We start from the raw sequence: 22,035 nt of genomic DNA, 5'->3' as shown, positions 1-22,035 counted from the left end.
TTCCAGGCCAGGAGCCAGCATGAGCTAACACCAGGAGGCATCTAAGAGCACAGCTCACTGAGAAACTACAAAGAGATGAGGCTAGAGATACAGGCAGAATCCAGCTCACAAAAGGCCTTGAATGTCATGGCAGATTTGATCCTGCTGACTCTAAAGGTCAACTGAGGAGTTCAAACAGGGATCTATGCTCAGATTCCTGCTTTTGGAAGGTCACCCTGGCTGTGGCAGCATGTGCTGGGGATGAAGGGGCTGAAGGTGGCACAGCCACAATGATCCCAGGCAGGAAAATGAGGCTGAGTTAGGGCAGCAGCTGTGGGAATGAATGGGATTCAAGATGGTGACTGAGAAGGCACATTTATATCCTCTCCTTCCCTTCAACTGATGGACCAGTGTTTTAAACAGGCTAAGCCACAACAAACATGACAGGTTGAATGCGGTGGCTCACACCTGTAATCCCAGCACTTTGGGAGGCCTAGGTGAGCAAATCACCTGAGGTCAGGAGTTTGAGACCAGCCTGACCAACATGGCGAAACTCCATCTCTACTAAAAATACAAGAATTAGCTGGGCATGGTGGTGTGCACCTGTAATCCCATCTACTCTGGAGGCTGAGATAGGAGAATTGCTTGAACCTGGGAGGCAGAGGTTACAGTGAGCAGAGATTGCACCACTGCACTCCAGCCTGGGTGACACAGCGAGACTCTGCCTCAAAAAAAAAAAAAAAAAAAAGAAAGAAACAAACAAAGAGGATGGAAGGATGTCGTTAGTCATTAGCAGACAAGTGATTTCATCTGGAAGATGAAAAGAAGTTAGAGACCTGTGGGGTAAATTAGAGGGGCTGGAGCACAGCAGGGCTGAGCTATCTGCCTGTGAGAACCTGAGGGAGCCTCTAGGCTCCAGTGCAGGTATCACAGAGAGCAAAGTGAAAATGGGGCTGGAACAGGCAGAATAAATGAAGATCCAGGTGTGGACAGTTAATGCCCCTTCCCCCAAGTCATGAGTTCAACCAAGCACTTACCACAAGGTAAAAAATCAGACTCAGCTGGACGCGTCAGCGCACGCCTGTAATCCCAGCACTTTGGGAGGCCGAGGTGGGTGGATCACAAGGTCAGGAGATCGAGACCATCCTGGCTAACATGGTGAAACCCCGTTGCTACTAAAAACACAAAAAATTAGCCCGGCACGGTGGCGGGCACCTGTAGTCCCAGCTACTCAGGAGGCTGAGGCAGGAGAATGGCGTAAGTAAACCCAGGAGGCAGAGCTTGCAGTGAGCCGAGATCACGCCACTGCACTCCAGCCTGGGCGACACAGCGAGATTTCCTCTCAAAAAATAAATAAATAAATAAATAAATAAGAACTGTGTACACTGCCTGGTGAGATAGGTGCTGCTAGTATAGGGGTCGGCACCCTTGAGGAAGCCCTCCTTACTATGGCATTTAGGGGTCCATAAGTGTAATGACTGGTTCCCACTCTAAGCTCTGCCCACATGCACATAATCCCCTTTGGCCTGTGCACAAAATTCCTTTAGATATGGAAGGACACCAGGTAGCCCCATATATTTTAGAAAAGCTTCCAAAGTGAAGGAAAAAGAGCCAAAGAAGTCCTTAGAGAACCTTCAGAGAATAAAATATTAAAAAGAAATAAAGAAAATGTGTATTCTCAGGGAAGCTCAAGGAAATACAACTTAAAAAACACACACACAGGATGTTAAGAAAAAAAGGAACAATTAGAGAAACAATTATCTTTTCAAAGATTGTGGCAAATACATAATATAAAATTCACCATTTTAACGATTTTTAAATGTACAATTCAGTGGCTGTATTAGTCTGTTTTTACACTGCTATAAAGATACTACCCGAGACTAGGTAATTTGCAAAGGAAAGAGGTTTAATTGACTTACAGTTCCACATGGCTGGGGAGGCCTCAAGAAACTTACAATCGTGGCAGAAGGCGAAGGAGAAGCCAGAACCTTCTTCACATGACGGCAGGAGACAGTATGCGTCAGTGCAGGAAAAACTACCAGTTATAAAACCATCAGATCAGGTGAGAAGTCATTCACTATTACGAGAACAGCATGGGGAAAACTGCCCCCATACTCCAATCACTTCCCACCAGGTCTTTTCCTAAACACCTGGGTATTACAATTCAAGATAAGATTAGGTGGGGACACAAAGTCTAACCACATCAGTGGCATTAAGGATATTCACACTGTTCTAAAACTGTCATCAACAACCATCTCCACTCTTTTTATCTTGCAAAACTGAAACTCTGTGCCCATGAAGCAATAACTCCCCATCCTCAGCTGGCCCTGATCCTAGCAACCACCATTCTACTTTCTGTCTCCATGAATTTGACTGCTCTAAGTGTCTCATATAAGTGAAATCACACAATAATTGTCCTTTGTTACTGGCTTGCTTCACATGCATAATGTCTTCAAGTTTCACTAACGTAGCATGTGTCAGAATTACCTTCCTTTTTAAAGCTGAATAATAGTCCATTTGGTATGGATATACCAAATTTTGTTTATCCATTCATCTGTCTGTGGACACTTGAGTTGTTTCCACCTTTTGGCTATTGTGAATAATACTGCTGTGAACATGTGTGTGCAAACATAAAAGAAGTAATTTTTTGGCCGGCCACAGTGGCTCACACCTGTAATCCCAGCACTTTGGGAGACCGAGGCAAGCAGATCACCTGAGGTCAGGAGTTCGAGATCAGCCTGGCCAACATGGTGAAACTCTGTCTCTGCTAAAAATGCAAAAATTAGCCAGATGCAGTGGCGCGTGCCTATAATCCCAGCTACATGGGAGGCTGAGGCACAAGAATCGCTTGGACCTGGGAGGTGGAGGTTGCAGTGAGCCAAGATCACGCCACTGCACTCCAGCCTGGGCAACAGAGTGAGACTCCATCTCAAAAAAGAAGTAACTTTTTACAATTGAAAATATGGTTAACAAAATAAAACTTGCTAGATGGCTTGGAAAATAAAATTGATGGAATGTCTGGAATGCAGACAAAACATCAAAAAGACAAAAAAATACAAGACGAGAAATAAAATACGTCAAGGACTTATTCAAGTTCAACATTCAACCAGTTGACACTCCAGAAAGAGAACAGAGACAACAAAGGGCAAGGGGTTACCGAAGAAATAATAAAAGAAAATTTCCTAGAGCCATGAGTTAACCGTGTTGAAGCCCAGCCATGTGTCATGCACCTTGTGGATACTGGAGCTACATACAACTGCCACACGTTCCTGCCACATGGTACTGAGAATCTTGGGAGAGAGAGACAGAAACCAAACAGTTGCATAAATTAATGTAAAATTGCAGCTAGAATGCCGAGTGCAAAGGAACCTATAAAAACTTAGGCCAAGGCAGAGTCCCCTAAGACAGGGACGTTCAAGCTCAGAAGCAACCAGGCAGGAGAGAATGGGAGGAGTTTTTGGCAAAGGGAACAGCATGTGTAAAGACTGTGTGGCCAGAGAGGGCATGATGAGTTCGAAGAGTTGAAAGAACAACTCCATGGCTGGAACTAAGAAGAGGCTTCCTAGGTGGTGAGCGGTGGAGGAGGTGAGGGGTAGATCCAACCATGTCAGACTTTGAGGGCCCAAGAGTGATAAGAAGCCAAGTTTTAGAGACAAAAACAGGTCCCTAGGGAGATAGAAAATGCTTTCTATTCCTTCTGGACACCAAGAAACAAAGCACAAGTTAAATCCTCAGCAGGTACTTACTTCTCTAGTGCTGGATGGGACTTCCTACTCCACTGCGAAGAGCTCAGTCTGGCCCTGTCCCGTGCAGCACAAGGGGGGCAAAGCTCCTTAGGCTAAATTATGGTGCTTTGGTTTTTAAAACTTGACTGAAGGACTTGGGTGACTGATGGGTGAGCAAGGGGAAAGTTGTCTGGATTCATGGGTATACATTTAAACAGTTTCAATATTCCATGTTTGAGTGCGACTGTGATGCATATTGATGCATTCATTTTGCACATCTGATTATTTCTTTAGGATCTATTTCTAGAAATAAAATTTCTGGTACAAACAGATGGGGCATTTTTAGGGCTTTGGCCCTACAGAGCAGTTGTTCCAGTTTACAGCCCCAGCAGTGGATGAGTGTCTGTTTACTCAAACTCTCCCCTGTCCAGCTGTCATTATTACTATATCTTTCTAATCTCTGCCAATTCAGCAGGAAAAAAGAGGTATCTTGTGGTTTTAGTCCTCCTTCTCCTCTTCCTCCTCTTCTTCCTCTTCCTCCTCCTCCTCCCTTTGTAAGACAGGGTCTCACTTGGTCACCCAGGCTGGAATGCAGTGTCTCAATCATAGCTCACTGAAGCCTGGACTCAGGCAATCTTTCTGCCTCAGTCTCTGGAGTAGCTGGAACTACAGGTGTGCACCACCATGACCAGCTAATTAAAAAAAAAAAAAAAACTTACAGAGGGCTGGTTGTGGTGGTGGCTCATGCCTGTAATCCAAGCCCTTTGAAAGGCTGAGGCAGACAGCCTGCTTAAGTCCAGAACTTTAAGACCAGCATGAACAACATAGTGAATACACAAAACACAAAAATCAGCTGGTTGTGTGGTGGTGTGCACCTGTAGTCCCTGCTACTTGGGAGGCTGAGGCAGGAGGATCGTTTGAGCCTGGGAGGCAGAGGCTTCAGTGAGCCATGATCACAGCACTGGACTCCAGCCTGGGTGACAGAGTGAAACTGTCTCATTTTGTGGGTATGGGGTTTCACTTTGCCGCCCAAGCTGGTGTTGGACTGCTAGCTTCAAGCAATCCTCATACCTCGGTCTCCCAAAGTGCTGGGATTATAGGCGTGAGTCACTGCATTTGGCCACATTTCTTTTATTATTCTCATGGTTACAGTTGTTTCATATATTTACGGGTCATTTCTACTTTTTTGTTTTTTGAGATGGAGTATTGCTCTGTCACCCAGGCTGGAGTGCAGTGGCGTGATCTCAGCTCACTGCAACCTCCGCCTCCCAGGTTCAAGAGATTGTCCTGTGTCAGCCTCCCGAGTAGCTGGGACTACAGATGCCTGCCACCATGCCTAGCTAATTTTTGTATTTTTAGTAGAGATAGGTTTTCACCATGTTGGCCAGGCTGGCCTTGAACTCCTGACCTCAGGTGATCCACCCACTTCAGCCTCCCAAAGTGCTGGGATTACAGGCATGAACCACTGCGCTCAGCCATATCTACTTATTTTTAAACTATATATCCATGCCCTGTGCCCATTCCTATTGGGAATGTCTTTTTCCTATTGATTTGTACCGATATTAACTCCCTGCGTGATATACATTTAATTATCGCAATTTATCATTTGCTTATTAATTTTATGATATTTTTGTATCATAAACAAATCTTTTTGCAGTCACGTTTCCAATCTTTCCTTTATGGTTTCTATTTCCATGTTAAACTTAGGATGGCCTCCCTCACATTGACATTACATAAATGTTTTCCTCTATTTCATTCTATTATTTGTTTGGTATCCTTGTTTACATTTAACTCTATCCCATTTGGAATTTATGTTAGCATGTGGTTTGAAGAAAGATCAAATCCTTAATTTTTTCAGCCATATTTATTTCCTCTCCATTTCGAAATGCCAAATGTGTCATTTTCTAAATATTTAAAGGATACTTGGGACTTCTGGGCTTTCTACTACATGACATTGGTGTATCTTTTATAACTGTTATAGCCCCCTACATTCTTTTTTTCTTTATTTACTTGATTTTTCTCTCCCATTTACCAGTGATTTTAAAATGAATTTATCAAGTTCACTACCACCCTCCCTCCAAACAATTCCTTTAGGACCTTGACTGGAATTTATAAATTAACTTTAAGATAACTTCCCTTGCAATGATAATTGTCCCATCTCTTGGCTTCAACGCCCCACATTAGAGCATGTTTACAATGAGCCAAGGTCAAATCGGTGCATCCAGCAGGTTCCTGTCCCTGCCGGGAAGCACAAGTTCCTCCCTGTCCCCTGCCCACCCTGCTGGCTCTGGCAGGCCTTGAAAGGCCCATTAGGAGGAGGCCACTCCTCCATCTTCATTAACACCTGTGCCCTGGGGACCAGACCAGAAGTTCTAGGAAGAGGAAAGTCCTCTCCTCACATACCATGCACTTCCCCCAACAATGCGGAGAGCAGCTGCAGATTCACCATGCCCTGCCCCCACCCCAACATAAGCACTTAAGAGTTGGAGTCACTGAGGCTTAAGGGAGAAGGAGCGACTTGCCTGCCACATCCTGGGGTCCTGACTGGGTGGGCTTCCCTGGGAGACCAAGAACACAGATGGTCTGATGTTCTTTATCATATTGATGGGGGAGGAGGGTGGGTGTTGAGGTTTACTAATGACAATTTACAGGAGTCAATTACAAGTGAGGATGAGCACAGCTGTCCCAACTGCAGCCTCCTGTTTCCCTCCTCTGCCTACCCCACCCCACTCCCACCTCCACGGCCCTCTATAAACTGTGGCAGATGGACCTTGGTAACAACACCACCCGGGGCTTGTTAGAAATTAGAAATGTGGCTTTCCGGACCTGGCCGAGCAGGAGGCGCCATCACGGGAGTTGACATCCGCCCCAACAAGGACCAACAAGGTTCCGTGCAAGGAGCCCAGGAGCCAGGATATCTACCTAAGGCTGTTGGTCAAGCTGTACAGGTTTCTGGCCAGACGAATCAACTCCATATTCAACCAGGCTGTACTGAAGAGGTTGTTTATGAGTCACACCAACCGGTCACTCTGTTGCCCAGATGATCCGGAAGATGAAGCTTCCTGGCCGGGAAAACAAAACGGCCGTGGTGTGGGGGCCATAATGGATGATGCGCGGGTTCAGGAGGTAGTCAGACTGAAGGTGTGTGCGCTGCGCCTGACCAGCCGGGCCGCCGCCGCATCCTCACGGCAGGGCAGGGGGCAAGATCCTCACTTTTGACCAGCTGGCCCTGGACTCCCCCAAGGGCAGCTGCACCATCCTGCTCTCTGGTTCTCTCAAGAGCCAAGAGGTGTACCGGCATTTCGGTGGGGTTCCGGGAACCCCGCACAGCCACCCCAAACCTTACGTCCGCTCCAGGGCCGGAAGTTCGAGCGCACCAGAGGCCAACAGGCCAGCCGAGACCACAGAAACTAACCCTGGAGCCTACCCTCTTATTAAAAAGATTTTGGATGAAGAGAGAAAGAGAAAAGGAAAGAAAGAAAAGGAGGAAAGAAATGTGGACCCCACCCTTGTCCTGCTGAGTCAGAAACTGCGTTTCAATCAAATCCCCAGGCAATTGTGTGCGCGTGAAAGTTTCAGAAGCTAGGATCCCGAGATTCACCTGAGCTAGATGGAGCTCACAGCAACCGCTGAGATAATCACCCACCCTGGCCCGGCCTCTCTTGGGACAAGCCTGACCTCAGGAGTAGGGCCTGGGCAAAGCTGAAAAGTGAAAGAACCAAAGCTTCTCTCAGACACCAGGTGCATCAGAAACCAGCCTATTTCCTGCATTGAGGGCTGTGTGGAGTGATGATCAAGCATGAGGTCAGTGTGACACACACTTGGGTTCCAGTTGTCGCACTGACCCTTACAGGGGTTGTGACATGGGGCCCTCTATGAGCCTCAGCCGACTTACCTGTCAAGTGGCAAGAACTATACCGCCTCACAGACCTGATGGGAAAACAGAGGTAAGTTTATCAAATGTCCAGGAGAGTGCCACATCGTAGTGGGTGTTTACTACAAAGGATAATATTGATGCAGGGCAGGTGAACCCCAGAATTGGGACTTAGCCCGGAGGGTTTTTGGCTTCTCTCAGGAAGGAATTTAAGGGTGAGCCAGTGGTGTTAGACAGCTGCAGTGTACTGCAACAGCAGAGTGACTGCTCCTTGTGGGACAGGGCTACCCCACAGGCAGTGTGCCAAGAATAGCAGTTCACAGGCAGTTTTGTAGTCATATTTATATCCACTTTTTTTTTTTTGAGATGGAGTCTTGCTCTGTTGCCCAGGCTGAAGTGCAGCCTGGACTCACTGCAGCTTCTGCCTCCCAGGTTCAAGCAATTTTCTGCCTTAGGCTCCTGAGTAGCTGGGATTGCAGGTGCATGCCACCACGCCTGGCTAATTTTTTTATTTTTAGTGGAGACGGGGTTTCACCATGTTGGCCAGGCTGGTCTTGAACTCCTGGCCTCAAGTAATCCACCTGCCTCAGCCTCCCAAAGTGCTGAGATTACAGGCATGAGCCACCGCACCCACCATCATCTCTAGCTTGGACTCCTGTGAGCCTCCTCACTGGTTCCCTGCTCTCACATTGAACCCCTAGACTCTTGTCTTCATCCAGCAGCTAAAACAAGCCAATTAAAGCAATCATGTCACATCACTCCCTGCTTAAAACTCTCCAGAAGAAACTCTAAATCCGTTTCCTAATTTGAAGACCTTAAATGATGATTCCTACCTCACTACCTCTGTCTAACCATATTTTAGGCTGGTCTTCTCCTTGTTCACACTATATTAGCCTCACATGCCAAGCCCGTCCCTCTGTAACTTTGCCATCTCCTACTCTGTTTGCCTATAATCTTCTCCCAGAGTAGGGTTGGTTCCTTCTGGTAATTCAGGTCTCAACTCAAATGTCACCTCCTCAGAGAGCTAGGGTACCCCTTCTCTGTCACCCTGCATCACATCACTCTGTTGTGTTTTCTCTAGAGTCCTCACCACCACAAGCAGTGGTTATCCTGTATGTTTATTTCTTTTTCTTTCTTTTTGAGACAGGGTCTTGCTCTGTTGCCAGGCCGGAGTGCAGTGGCGTGACCTCAGCTCACCTCTGACTCCCAGGCTCAAGTGATCCTCCCACCTCAGCCTTCTGAGTAGCTGGGACTACAGGCATGAACCATCATACCCGGCTAACTTTTGTTTGTTTGTTTGTTTGTTTGTTTGTTTTAGTAGAGATGGGGTTTAACCATGTTGCCCAGGCTGGTCTCAAACTCCTGGGCTGAAATGACCCACCTGCCTCAGGCTCCCAAAGTGCTGGGACTCCAGGCATGAGCCACCCGCACCTGGCCCTATTTCTTTACTTGGTCATTGTCTCCGCATCTCACACCCCCACCATCCATAGAATGAGGGATAATAAGGATTTTGTTTTGTCCACTACTGTATATCTAGGACTTAGAATGGTGACTGGGACATATTACGTGCTCAGTTAGCGTATGTGAATAAAGTAATAAAGATGCTTACTCTTCACCCTCCTTTCTGCTACCTTCCTGCTGAACTGTGTGCGGTGGCTGGCTATATACCACATCAGCCCAGGGCAGTGTTTATAATGGCGGTTTTCAGGCATCTCCTCTCCTTCAGATGCATGAATTAGAATTTCTGGGGGAGTGTCCTGGGAATTTTTATTTGGAGGCCACTGCTTTAGATAACCAAGAATTGGTTCAGGTCAGGGCCTAGCAGACAGCCTTTTTTTTCCCCCCCTCTTCAAAATATTGTGGCTGACTGTGCTTTCAAGAGGACATTGATAGCTTCATCCTGGTATGCAGGAAGCACTTAAGAACTATTAGTTGGAAAGAAGATGAAATGAAATCTGTACTTAGTTATTACAACTTTCTTTTTTCTCTTTTTCCCAAGATACCAAGGGCAAGTAATTACAACTTTCTTGATGCAGTAGAGGAATCACTGATCTGGGAACCGAGAGGACTGGGTTTTGTCCCCCAGTTGTTGCTGCTTCCTAGGGAAGGCAGTCTCTGAGCCCCAGATTTCTTATCTGTAAAAAGGGACAAGTAGTACTTAGACAATGGAGTTGTTTCATTCGTTCATTTATTCATTCATTCATTCATTCAAACATTTATTATCTCTGCATACTAGGACTGAGCCAAGGCCCAGGTGATATAAAAATAAGAGGCTAGGCATGGTGGCTTACACCTGTAATCCCATCACTTGGGGAGGCCGAGGTGAGTGGATCACCTGAGGTCAGGAGTTCAAGACCAGCCTGGCCAACATGGTGAAACCCCATCTCTACTAAAAATACAAAAATTAGCCGGGCATGGTAGCAGGCACCTGTAATCTCAACTACTTGGGAGGCTGAAGCAGGAAAATCTCTTGAACCCAGGAGGCGGAGATTGCAGTGAGCCGAGATCACACCACTGCACTCCAGTCTGGGCAACAGTGAGACTCCATCTCAAAAAAAAAAAAAAAAAAAAAAAAAAAAACAGTCATTGTGAGGAATAATGATATATGTGTCCCCAGAATCAAAAGTGCCCCACCCTCTCCCTGCCTATAGCTGTGGTCTCAGTAAGGCCCCAGAGCAACACAGGAGAAAGGACCTGCTCTGATACAGAGTCCGATGGAACTTTATTTAAATCATGATGCCTCTAGCATTATGGGAACAGGCATGAGACATCCCAAGCCAGCTCAAAGGAGTTAACTTTCTTCAAAACTTATATAGAATAAATTCACTTTCTGTGCTACCAATCTTCATTCACTCATCCATACAACAAATATTTACTGGATATTCACTACCGTTCCTATTGGATGTTGTGCAGCTTGTGGAGGAGGTTGCCATTTGCAGTAAAGGAAACACTGGCTAAGAAACAGGTTTGAGGCTGGCCGCGGTGGCTCACACCTGTAATTCCAGCACTTTGGGAGGCCAAATCACTTGAAGTCAGGACTTTGAGACCAGCCTGACCAACATGGTCTCCACTAAAAATACAAAAATTAGCCAGTTGTGGGGGCATGTGCCTGTAATCCCAGCTACTCAGGAGGCTGAGGCAGGAGAATCGCTTGAACCTGGGAGGTGTAGGTTACAGTGAGCCAGGTCGTACCACTGCCTGGGTGACAGAAACTGTCTCAAAAAAAAAAAAAAAAAAAAAAAAATTTGAGACAATATTGTGAGTTTCATTCTAGAGAAGCTGAGTTTAAGGGCCTATGAGAGATACATGCCTAGAACTTAGGGAAGATGCCTGGCCTCCAATGTACAGAAGATATTGTAAACTATGCATGCAGGTGTGCTAGGGAGAGAATGTAGAGTAACAGGGCCCAGGACCTTCGATCTTTTTCCACTGCAGGATCCCCCCAACTCTCACCACAGAACAACCCACACCCCATAATGGAAAGTGAGAGGTATAATTAAGGGAATCAGAAGAAGGGAGGTTGTTATGCCCTTCTCTGGAGTCTTATTAGTCATTTTGCTCTTCTACTTTCAGCCTTTTGATATCTTCTGCAGCATTTGCCAATGAGTGCTGCAGGAATTCTTCGTATATCTGGGTGCTCCCAACATCCCTGTTGTGAAAGGAAGGAGAGTCCATCATAAAAGTTTTTAGCAGCAAATTTTTTTTTCTTAGTGTTACTTTATTCTACAAGTGATTTTTATTTTTATTTGCACACATTTATGGGGCATGTGTGAAATTTTGTTACATGTATATAATGCATGGTGATTAAGTCGGTATTTAGGCTGTCCATCTCACGAGTGCAGTACATTTTTGTTTAACCCTAGTCACCCTACTATGCTATCAATCACTGAGTTTATTCCTTCTTTTTTTGTTTGCTTTTTTGTTTTGTTTTGAGACAGGCTTACTCTCTTGCCCAGGCTGGAGTGCAGTGGTGTGATCTCAGCTCACTGCAACCTCAGCTCACTGCAACCTCCACCTCCCAGGTTCAAGCAATTCTCCTGCCTCAGCCTCCCAAGTAGCTGGGACTACAGGTACCTGCCACCATGCCCAGATAATTTTGTATTTTTAGTAGAGATGGGGTTTCACCATGTTGGCCAGGCTGGTCTCGAACTGCTGACCTCATGTGATCCGCCTGCCTCAGCCTCCCAAAGTGCTGGGATTACAGGTGTGAGTTATCACACCCAGCCTTGAATTTATTTCTTCTAATTGTATGTCGGAGCAAACAATTTGAAGGTGAAATTTTGAAAATCTCATTTAGAGTGGTACCAAAAATTTTATAAAATACCTAAAAATAAATCTATCAAACCTCTACACTGAACACCATAAAACATTGTGAAATTGAAGAGGAACTAAATTAATGGAGAGATATGCCATGTTTTGGATTGGGAGATACAAAATTCCCCAATATAATTCTTTCCCAATTTATATACTCAATGTAATTCCAATCAAAATTTTCAGCAGGCATTGTCATTTTGTTTTTCTCAGAATTTGAACAGTTGGTTTTAAAATGCATATGGAAATGTAGAGGACCTAGAGTAACTAAAACAATTTTTGTTTTGTTTTTGAAACAGGGTCTCACTCTGTTGCTCAAGCTGGAGTGCAGTAGCACCATCATGGCTCACTACAGCCTTGACGTCCCCTGGATCAAGCGATCCTCCTACCTCAGCCTCCCAAGTAGCTGGGACCAACAGGTATGTGCCACCACACCCAGCTAATTTTTTTCTATTTTATATACATATATAATTATATGTGAGATATATGTAAATATATATATAGATATGTAATGTATATATACACTAAATTAGCCAGGTGTGGTGGTGTGCAGCTGCAGTCCCAGCTACTAGGATAGGGAGGCTGAGGTGGGAGGATCGCTTGAGCCTGGGGGATTGAGGCTGCTGTGAGCCATGATCACGCCACTGCACTCCAGTCTAGGTGACAGAGCAAGTCTCATTCTCAAAAAATATAAATGTATGTACTGTATAATTTTGTTCATACAAAATTCTAGAAACTGCAAACTAATCTATAGAGACAGCAGATCAGCAGTTGTCTGGGACAGGATTAGAGGGAGCGACGGATGACAAAGGGGCATGAGAAAACTTTGGGGGATTATGGAAATGTTTGCTGTCTGAATTTTGGCTTCATGAGTGAACACAAACATCAACACTAATTAAGTTGTACATCTTAAAAATGTGCAGTTTATTGTACTGCAGTTATCCATCCATAAAGTTGGGGTAGGGGGAACTCTGAAAACCAGGTGAAATGAATCTATACCATTAGAAATTAGAATAGTGGCTCCATTTGGGAGGGTGGGGACCTGGAGGAAGTACACGGGGTCTTTTGGGGTGCTTGTAATGTGTCTTGAGCTGGATGCTGGTTACACAGGTGTGTTCAGTTTGTGAAAATTCATTGAGTCGAACGTTTATTTGTGAACTTTTCTATACATATATTATATCTCAATTAAAAGTTTCTTTAGAAAAGCTCTTTCGCCAGGCCTGAGATGAGTGCTGTAGTTACAGATAGTATCGGGATGATCTGGACTCCGGAATCTGCCTGTCTGGATTTCACATTGCCTATTTTTCACCATACGCGTAAGGAAGATGCTCTTAATCTCCCTGTTTAACAGATGAAAAACATGAGGCGTTAAAGAGTTTGCCCAGGGTTACACAACTAGGAAGCTGCAGATTGCAAGCCCAGGACACGTGATGCTATGACTCACCTCTGCAGTCTCTCCTAATCCAGGCTTTACCTGATACACTTAGCACAGTGCCCAGCAGATGGGAAAGCACTGAATGCATGTTCTTTGCTGTCATTGTTATTGTTTAAGGTGTCTCCACTGAAAATGCTTCCAACAAAGGAAACAGAAGGAAATCAGGCTCCATCAGGACAGACTTAAAAATCATCTGCCCTTAAGTGGAGCACCCAGCAATGTTACCTCAATTCCCTTTGAGTATTAGGCTTTCCCAGCAATGTGCCAAAACCCTGGTACAGAGCATTAGGCTTCTTGTCTCTGCTATAAGTTCATCGACAGCAGGGATCCTGGCTTCATCCATCCCTGAAGCACATGGCCTGGCACAGATCTGGGTCTTTATGCTATGTGAACAAGTGAAAGGGGGAACTGGAATGGACAGGTTCTCAGGTCCCTTTTTGGCCCCTGAGGGTCTGGAGTCCTTGAAGCCGTTGAGCTTCCTCTGCACAGCCTTTCATCCTAGAGCCCGTTGCAGCCCATGCCTTCCATGGGGCTGGAGATGGTAAGTGCTCTGGACAGCAGATGCTGAGATGTAGTAAAGAATGAAAGAGCATTCAGTGGGGACCAGTAATTACTGTGAAAGATAGGGGGAGGTAGCTGGATTGGGCAGGGGAGGACTTCAGACTGCCATGCAGATCTAACAAAGTTTCAGCCCCTGCAACAGGAGGACTTGGAGTTTGAGTTGAGCAAAAATGGCAGGCCCTAGGACTCTCACTGTGGTCAGTAGTTTGTTTGGAGGCTACCCAGGAAAAGTGTGACCTTTACTCAAAAGCTGAGGTGGAGCCTGAAGATGCTAGCCACTGGAGGCAGGCAGCTAACTGCATTCTTGCAGCTGGGAGATTTGAACATCTCTGCAGTGGTCACAGTCACAAAAGGGAAGGAAAACACCCAGCAGGTTTTCCGCCAGCACCGCCAACCTTTGCCTGGCTGTTAACAGACAGCTGGGGAGCCAGGTGAGGCAAGCTATGGAGAATCAAATATGGAGTAAGGAGGTCCTTCAATGAGGAGACCATAAAGATTGGAAGGAATCAGGGCCGGCTTTTCCAAGAGGAGTCCTGAAAGCCCAGATGCTTCTGATCAGCAGGAAGGAGGGAGGAGGTGATTCAGGACAAGGTAGAGTAAACCCTTTAGATTTAAAGCCAGCATTTGAAACAGCTTAATGTCCTGCATCCCTTAGAACTTTCAGATGGAAGTACACATCATTAGTTATGACTGATTGAGGAAGCAACAGGCAGGGTTACACTGTAAAAGGATCGTGCAACTATTAAGCACCTACTGAATTCCCATCTGTTATAAAGGAGACAGGAGGAAGGAGAAGGAAGGGGTGGTGTGCTATCTGCTGAGGCTTTCATGTTCATCATCCCATTTAAGCCTCAGACCAACCCTATGAGCAGGGTGACAATTATGACCCTCTTTTTACAGATGGAAAAACCAAGCCCAAAAATGTGAGATACCTTGCCCACCACAGCTGCTAAGTGACCAAATGGATTTGAAGCCAAGTCAATCCAACCATAAGTTTTTGTAATTTCTCCCCTTCCACCACTATCCCTAGTGCTGCCATCGTTTCTGAGCACTTGTTGAGTACCAAATCACTGTGCGACATGCTCTACCCACATTACCTTGTTGAAACATCAGGACAGCCCTTATAGATGAGGAAAAGGAGAAAGTAGCTGGTCCAGGGTCATGGAGCTCCAAAATGGCAGAACCAGAATGGGGTACCCTTGTCTGTTGACCTCACTACCTTCATTACCATCTACAAATGGAAAGTCATAGAGTCACCAGGCTGGAAGGGCCGTGGAGGAAACTCATTCCAATCTGCTGCATGATGAGAGGCTTCTCTGAGACTGAGCAAGGTTTCAGGCCAGCAGCAGGCACTGAGATACCACCAGCCCAGATGATGAGGCCTCAGATGGTGCTGGCCAGAGGGGTGGGAACCAGCTGTTCCTTGTCTCAAGGCCTTCAGGTTGAGTGACTACACTCCACAAGGCCTCACGTCTGAGTCAGCCCTGACCCATATCTTCAGGCCGCACTGGCAGAGCCACCAATGCTAATGGCTCTGTGGCCTCAGCTGCTGTGTGCCCCAGACACAGAGGCACACAGGTGGAAAAGGAGAAGAGCAGAGAGCAGCCAGGCCTGGGAGACTATGGCCTCATGACCCAGCAGAAGCCAGACACAGTCAGGAATCACTGCTCTACCTCCTGCTGCAGCTGTGGGCAAGTTACAAGTGAAGGACCTGTGGGCTTTGCTGCTTGGTAATCGTAGGTTCAAACTCCAGCTTCACCAGACTCCTTCCCTATCAGCTTTCTCACTGGAATATGGGGCAGTAGCTTCTTGTGAGGATACAATGATGAAGTATCCAGCACCAAGTAGCTACCAGGCATATTGTGGCTTCCTCATCACCTGTCCTAAGAGATGAGGATCCAAGACCCTGCCCTGTCCCCGCAGCCGTTTTGGGCTAGTGTGGGGCAGATGTGACCCTTTTCAAAAACAAGTTCTGTTAAGGGGCTGAAGGAAGCAGGCCTCCCTCTGGAGCTACCAAAGAAAGGATGACGACCCAGGGTGGGGGCGTCCTGCTTCACTTGTGTTCCCAGTGCTCAGAGAGCGCTTGCTGCTTAAACCCTCCTTGATGGAAGTGTCAGGATTCAGTCAGGGAAGAAGCAGAACCATGTGAGTTATGGGCTAAGAGATTTATTGCACAATTAGACCTTACATGATTGTGGAGGGGCTGGGAAGTAGAGGTGTGGGGAGGGATCTGGAGAGTCAGAGAAGGGGTCCACCAAATGGTCAATCTGAGAAGCTGAAACATGTCCAGCTTCTGGTAGAACCACCAAGGGCAAGGCCCTGGAGAGGTCTCTGGGCAGCTGTGCCTTGCAGAGCTCCCACATCTGTGGGTCTGCACAAAGTGCCTGTGGTGGGCTTAGGGTCAGTGCAGGTCATATGGTCAGAATCAGGGAGAAGAGGTGGACTCAGGGCAGAGTGAGGATAAGCTGGCAGGTGCCAGCACCACTACATCCATCACTACTGAAACCGAGGGGTAAATTTGATCAGGTCTGCCTGCCGTCCTGCTTGCTTTTGGCCGCTTGCTTTTTGTTTTGTTTTTGTTTTTTCCATGAACCCTGAGGCCATGGTCCACTGAAAGCTGCACCTCAACCTTCACTGGCTGCTTTATAGATCACAGTCTTAGGTTGCCATGGTCATGGTTGCTTCAGCTGTTTTTCAGGAATTTGGGTCAGCTCTTGTCCAGTTCAAACCAGTTGAGACCAATGACCCTTCAACTGGACCTGTGCTAATGCCCAAGAAAAGGTCCATTTTGATGTCAGAGGGCCAAAAACTCCACCTTCAGATCATGCTAATGCCATCATTTTCTGCACTTACGTCCTGTGAAATGCCGCAAAGCCTGACTACACTTGCACGAAATGAACCTATGACTTCATTTTTCCCCGCTGCCAACCACCTCTCTTCACATCTTAGACCATCACACTTCCCCAGCCCATAAGCAACCCTAAGCCTTATCTGCGGAGGTGGATTTGAGAGCTGTTCTCCCCCTTCTTGTTTGGTGGCCTTGTGCATAAATCAAGACCTGTGTCACAGTGATTGATTTGCTGTGCACAGGCAGAATGGACCTAGACCTGGCCAGTGACACCACTTACGGCCACCTTCAGACAGCAATGGCTGCCTCTTTCCTTCTGCCTTACAAATCACACAGAAATGCCCCTTTTGGCCAACTCTTCCTCTGGAAGGCTCCTCCTCAAGGGGCACCAGCACTGATGGGGAAGCCAGAGAAAGGCAGTTCAGGTTGGGGAGTGAAAAGCCAGGAATGTGAAGACCAACTTCTGCTTGGCCCTTACTCCCTTAATTAGAGAGGCTGGAGCCCAGGGCATCAGCCACAGGTCTCAGGACAAACCCTGGGCCCAGGAAAACAGAGCTGGACGAATCCTTGGACGCTATGAGATCTACCATCTCACTCCACAGATGGGGAAGTTGGGCTTTGACTCCTGCTGTCATTTGTGGCAGGTCCCAGGCTGCTAACTCTGTCTTCTCTGGCCAGCACCACTGCAGCCTGGGCCTCAGCTGGTGGAGCCAACTAGGCTCACTCACTGCCAAGGCAACTGTAAGAAGGGCATGCGACAGTCATGGGCAGAGCCCCGGGCCAGAACGTCAGTCTCTCTGGCCTGTGGACAATTGCTCAGCCTGCAGCTGGGGCCTGGCTAGACCAGACAAGGGGCCAGGTATACAGCAGGAAGGGCGCCTGCCCATGTCCACAGCCATCCTCTTCCTGGGCACACTCACCAAAAGGCATTCCTTTAAAAAAACAAAATTTATTAAATATTTCAAACATACATAAATCTATAGGAACCCATATAACAAACACTGGGAACCATTATCCGGGGTTGTTAGAATATACTCATATATAGTCATATTTGCTTCAGACCTTCTTTTCTCATTTTATGAACTAAAGCAAATTTATTTATGAAATAAAACCCCCAGAACCTCCCCCCACACTTATTTTTCTTCCCTTCCCAGAGGTAACCACTTTTCTGAACTTAGAGTTTATCACTCGTGTGAAATTTTATAGTTCTGCTACTTACGTGGGTATCTTTAAATATGTTTTTAAATGTTAGCTAATGTGTATATGTCCACGTATGTTATGTGTGATTTGTACATATTCAAAACTTTAACATTTTTTAAAGATTTATTTTTGTTAATACATGTGACTCTAGATCAAGGGTCAGCAAACTTTTTGTGTAAAATGCCAGATAGTAACGTATTTTAGGCTTTGCAGGCAACATATGTCTCCGTTGCAGTCTTTGCTTTGCATTCATTGTTGTGTTGTGTTGTTTTGTTTTTATAACACTTTAATATTATAAAAACCATTCTTCTTAGCTCCAGATTTGGCAGATGGGCAGTAGTTTGCTGGCCCCTGCTCCAGATCGTATTGTATTGTGTGAGTATCCCGCTGTTCATTCCTCCATGTTCTTGTTGATGGACATCTAAGGGGTTTCCAATTTTCACTACACAAGGGTGACTATGAACATTATCATATAAATGTGTGAGTCTCTCTGGTGTGCACACCAAGAAGTGGAAGGGCTAGGCATTGGACACAAGCATCTTTGACTTTACAATACATTATCAATTTCTCTCCAAACTGGCAGACCCAGTTTACATCACCAGCAGCAGTTGACAAGTGCTCCTGCTGTTCCACATCCTTAATGGCGCTTGCTGTTATAGGGCTTTCAAAATAATATGAACTGCCAGGAGTAGTGGCTCACACTTGTAATCCCAGCACTTTGGGAAGCTGAGGCAGGAGGACTGCTTGAGCCCTCCAGTTTGAGACCAGCCTGGGCAACATAGTGGGACCCGATCTCTATTAAAAAAAAAAAAAAAAAAAATTAGTCAGGTGTAGTGGCATGGCTGTGGTCCCAGCTACCGGGCAGGCTGAGGTGGGAGAATCACTTGAGCCCAGGAGGTTGATGCTGCAGTCATGAGTGATCATGCCACTGTATTCCAACCTGGGCAACAGAGTGAGACCCTGTCTCAAAATAACAATAAGAATATATTCTTTTTTTTTTCTTTTTTTTTTTTTTTTTTTTTTTGAGATGGAGTCTCACTCTGTTGCCCAGGCTGGAGTGTAGTGGCATGATCTCAGCTCACTGCAACCTCCGCCTCCTGGGTTCAAGCAATTCTCCTGCCTCAGCCTCCTGAGTAGCTTGGATTACAGGCATCCACCACAACGCCTGGCTAATTTTTGTAGTTTTAGTAGAGATGGGGTTTCACCATGTTGGCCAGTCTGGCCTCAAACTCCTGACCTTGTGATCCACCCATCTCAGCCTCCCAAGTAGCTGGGACTACAGGTGCCTGCCACCACGCCTAGCTAATTTTTCTTTTTTCTTTTTCTTTTTCTTTCTTTCTTTCTTTTTTTTTTTTTTTTTTTTTTTTTTTTTTTTTTTTAGTAGAGATGGGGTTTTACTGTGCTAGCCAGGATGGTCTCGATCTCCTGACCTTATGATCCACCCACCTCGGCCTCCCAAAGTGCTGGGATTACAGGTGGGAGCCACTGCGCCTGGCCAAATCTCTTTTTCTATACATTTTCTAACCTGTTATTATTGATATATAGGAATGCTAGTATGTTGTGGTCATCTCTGTGTCCATTCCCCTCATTTCTATCCATATTAAACCTCTTCCTATGTTTGCAGGTCATTCAAGTTTTCTTTTCTATGAATTACATGTTCATATTGTTTGTCCACTTTTCTTTTGGTTGGTTGACTTTTAAAAATATTGATATTTATAGGAATTCCTTAAATATTCTAGATATATATCCTTTGTTGATTATGTGAATTGCAAATATCTTGTAATCTACGGTTTCTCTTTAAACTTCGCTTGTGGTATGTTTGGTTGAATCGAAGTTTAAATACTTTAGTGAAGTCAAGTCTATTACCATTTTTCTTTTGAGCTTATGCTTTTAATATTTTTTTCTCCTGAGACAGTCCCACTTTGTTGCCCAGGCAGGAGTGCAGTGGCTCAATCACAACTCACTGCAGCCTCAAACTCCTGGGTTCCAGTAATCCTCCCACCTCAGTCTCCTAAGTAGCCAGGACTACAGGCACGTACCAGCACACTCAGCTAAGTTTTTATACATAGAGAGGAGACGGGGTCTTGTTATGTCACCCAGGCTGGTCTGGAACTCCTGGGCTCAAGCAATCCTCCTGCTTCAGCCTCCCAAAATGCTGGTATTACAGGTATGAACCACCATACCCAGCCACTGTTAGTATTTTGTTTAGGAAATTACTTTCTTCTTGTTGTGGATTGAATGTTTGTGTCCCCTCTAAATTTATATGTTGAAATTCTGGTCTCCAATATAATGGTGTTAAGAGGTGGGGCCTTTAAAAAGTAATTAGGTCAGGAGGGTGGAGCTGTCACGATGGGATCAGCACCTTTAAAAGAAGAGATGCAGGAGAGTTGCTTCCTGTCTGCCTTGCTCTCTGCCATGTGAGGATACAAGAAGATGACGCTCTGTGAACCAGGAGGTGGGCCCTCACCAAGAGCCAACCATGCTGGCACCCTGATCTCGGACATCTAGCCTCCAGAACTGGGAGAAATCAATGTTTGTTGATTTCTCAAACCCAGTCTATGGCATTTTGTTAGAGCAGCCCACACTAAGACACTACTCCAGTCATAATGATATCCCCCTATATTTGCTTCTAAATGCTTTCAAAGTTCGTTTTTCAAACTAGATCTTTAATGAACCTGGATTTTATTTTCGGTATGGTGTGAACTAGGGATCTAGTTGTATTTACTTTCCATATGGATAATCAATTGTGCCAACATCATTTTTAGAATATTCCATTCTTTCCCCAGTGATCTACAAGGCAACTTCTGTCTTATTTCAAGTTTCTACGTGTCATGGATCTTTTGCTGGGTTCCTGTTCTCTTCCAGTGGTCAATTTGTACATCCCCCTCAACAGCATTTAACTGTCCTGATTCCTATGACATTATTATATGTACACAAATCTTAAACCTTCCATTACCCACTGACCTCTATGTCATTCCTTTTTTTTTTTTTTTTTTTTTTTTTTTTTTGGAGACAGTCTCACTCTGTCACCCAGGCTGGAGTGCAGTGGCGTGATCTTAGCTCACTGCAATCGCTACCTCCCAGGTTCAAATTATTCTCCTGCCCCAGCCTCCCAAGTAGCTGGGACTACAGGTACGTGCCACCATGCCCAGCTAATTTGTTTGTATTTTTAGTAGAGAAAGGGTTTTACCATGTTGGCCAGCATGGTGTTGATCTCTTGACCTCATTATCCGCCTGCCCTGGCCTCCCAAAGTGCTGGGATTACAGGCGTGAGCCACCACTCCCAGCCTATGTCATTCTTATTCTTTAAAAATGTATTCATTTGGGTTCTGCTTGAAGGAGAGCCTGAGTCAAGGATTTAGGTGCCAGCATGTTTTTAGAAGATGATTCCAGGAAGCAAGGTAAGAGGGTGAGAAGTGACATAGGGAAGGGAAGAAAGCCAATAGATGGTGCATGAATGAGCAGGTTGCCACAAAAGGTAACTGGGGTTCAATCTCACTGGGCCCTTCAGTTATTCCAACTGAGGGGTGGGGAAGCTGTGGTATTTATCCACCAACTCCCTTTCCTCATGGCTGTTTTAAAATGCACTCAAGATTTTCATCAGACATGGCAAGACACACAAATATGGAAATGACTGTTTTGAAAGAAAGAGTTTTTTATATTCACAGGTCCCTAGAAACAAGAGACAGGGCACACCAGGCAGGGATACATGGGGAAGCACCAGGGTTGGTGAATAAGTAAAGGGAGCTGGGGGGAAACATGGGCAAGAGCTTTATTTGTGGCATTCAAGAGAAAGGCAAGTCAAGCCAGGGTAAGCAGGCACAAGATTAGCTATTAATAGTTTAAATAATTTCACTTGACTCTGGGGCATAGGGCTGTCCCTAGTTGTCTGGTTCATGGCCCTGGGATGATGAGGGCAGATGGACAGTGACCCAGTGTAAGAGTCTGATGAAGGAGGTGGTTGGGGGTATGGGCTATGGATTAGCTGGTTTGCATATGGAAGGTGCATTTGCAGGTGAGTCCCTTACTGTCTTGGGGAATTGGCTAGCCCTGGGAGGAGCAGTCTCTCCAGAATCAGCAAGGCCTCAGCTGTCAAAACATC

General features: G+C 45.8%; 1 protein-coding gene and 1 pseudogene across 1 annotated transcript in view; both read left to right on the top strand.

Moving 5' to 3' along the window:
• The window catches only part of SKIC8 (SKI8 subunit of superkiller complex), a 421,718-nt gene that overhangs the window by 46,009 nt on the left and 353,674 nt on the right, over positions 1–22,035 (top strand). The window lies entirely within an intron of this gene.
• LOC126959316 (60S ribosomal protein L18-like) lies at positions 6,515–7,197 on the top strand (annotated as a pseudogene).

This window comes from Macaca thibetana, chromosome 7 (assembly GCF_024542745.1).
Source record: "Macaca thibetana thibetana isolate TM-01 chromosome 7, ASM2454274v1, whole genome shotgun sequence".
In the NCBI taxonomy this organism is placed as follows: domain Eukaryota; kingdom Metazoa; phylum Chordata; class Mammalia; order Primates; family Cercopithecidae; genus Macaca; species Macaca thibetana.
The sequence above is the reverse complement of the archived record's forward strand: the minus strand, read 5'-3'. Positions and strand labels throughout refer to the sequence as shown.